The following is a 2,263-nucleotide window of genomic DNA, read 5'->3' as shown; positions in this document are numbered from 1 at the left end:
TATATATATATATTCTATATTATTTTAAAAGGGAGTTTATGCCCAAGTTCTACTATTTAAAGGGAGTTTATGCCTTCTACTATAAAAGTCCCACAAGTATAATATATAATATTGAAGATTGAGAAAAGTCCCAATCTTGAATATTATATATTATTCTTTGGCATAAACTCTCTTTTATAATATAGTAGAATATAATATAAAATATATAAAACAACGAAGAGATGATTTTTTAATCTTTTTTTTTCTTCATTTTGCAGCATTGCAACCAACCAAGAAGAATAGAAAATCAAGCACAATTCACGATGGATCGAGCGGGTAGTTTATTCTATGAGATGTATAATTGCCATAGACGAATCAAATTAAATTGAAAAAAAATTGAATTGTGCTTTGCTTTGGTTGGTTTGACGTTGAAAAAAAATCGAACACAAATCAAACCGATATTATATATATATAAAGTACGAAGAAGAATTTTAATTACACTGTGTATAGTTGTAAAAAACTGAAAGATCGAAAAAAAAAACCGACTAAAGCCGAATCGAAAAACACGACTTTATGTGGTTTGATTTGATTTTTAGATTTAATAAACAGACATAATTGATTTAGTTCGATTGGAACCGCTAACATGAGGATTTACAGTCCTTTCCGTAGTATCCTCATTTTATCATATAACTGGGGTCTATGTCAATTAAAAGGACAAAAGTCGATTAAAATTCTTTTTTAATGAAAAATCAAACCAAACCGACCTATGTACACCCCTAGCCATAACTTTTATCATGTGGTTACCGTTGAATTAGTTTATAATATTTTAAGGTCTTAAATTGAATAGGTTCATCTGTTTGTGAAAAAAATATGACTATTAAGAAATGTCATCTTTCAAGCTCTATGAATACTATAAGGAAATATGAATTTTTTAATGGATTATTTCTAGAAAAATATTTATTCATTATTTTCGCGAGCGCATTCTTCATTTTTAAGCTTAATTTCTATTGTAATTTTTTCATCTGAACACTTATTTATTCTTTTTGGAGTGTATAAAGCCACAAAGCGATTCAGGATAAATGCTTATTTGTGGTCATGGTTATTCTAGAATGATTAGTGTTACACTGAGAGTGATTTGAAGTATATATGCGGAGATCTGTGATTCTTTCTTTTTATGATACTGAAATGTATTTTTTGTGGTTAATTTGCATTTGGATCGGACTATATTAGAAGAATTTAAATGCTTAACTGATTAAGAGTCTGTTTGACACTGTTGCTAAAAACTGCTTATTTTTAGAAGTATTTTCTAAAAATAGCTTTTTGAAAAAATGTTTTTGATAAAAAGTAATTTGTGTTTGATTAATTCATTTGAAAAGTGTTTTTGATAAGCAAATTGTGTTTGACTAATTTTTAAAAAAAAATTACTTTTGAGAGTCTAATTACGAAAAAGGACAAGAATCAATGCACTTTTAATATTAAGATTATTTTAAATATCTATTATAAAAAATTTAATCATTTTTTATTAAATTAAAATGTACATATTAAAATTTTCAACCAATATTATACAAAGATGAATAAAAAAATTTAAATATTAATATAATATTAGCATGATGATTTAAGTATAACTAAAAATATCAAGATAAATAAATTTAAAAATTATTTCACAAATCAAATCACTACATACGAAAAACTCATCACAAAACAAATAAATATAGAAGATATATATTGGTAAATATGTATATCTGGAAAAAATATTTTGGTCTTGCAATAAATAATTTTCTTCTTCTGTTTCTGCTTTTTTTAAGAAACATAAATTTTTAGCTTCTTCCCAACGTGAGAAAAACTTATTTTGCTTCTATTTAAAAGCAGTTTTATTGATTAGCCAAACACCTCGTTTTTCCAAAATAAGTGCTTTTTTACTCAAAAGAAGTGTTTTTGGCCTTGCAATAGCAATGCCAAACATACCCTAACATTGAAAAAAAATAAAAATTCAAGTAGGTTCTTATGTGCATTACATTAATGATGATTATTATAAATATTTAATATTTTATTTATATATAATATATTTCTTACAAAATATTACTACACATTATTTGAATATAACAATTATAGAGAGGTAATTTAAGAAAAATCTATTACTATAAATTAGAATGAATTCGTTTTTTTGTCCCTCATAAAATTTAGGGATAAGGGTCTGAAAAATACCTCAACTTTGGTCGGATTTGTTGTTGCGATACTAAACTTTCATGAGGACCTATTACCTCCCTAGACTAATTAATACCGC

Source organism: Solanum tuberosum, unplaced genomic scaffold, assembly GCF_000226075.1.
Source record: "Solanum tuberosum cultivar DM 1-3 516 R44 unplaced genomic scaffold, SolTub_3.0 scf00093, whole genome shotgun sequence".
Taxonomy (NCBI): domain Eukaryota; kingdom Viridiplantae; phylum Streptophyta; class Magnoliopsida; order Solanales; family Solanaceae; genus Solanum; species Solanum tuberosum.
This window is presented reverse-complemented; position numbering follows the sequence as displayed.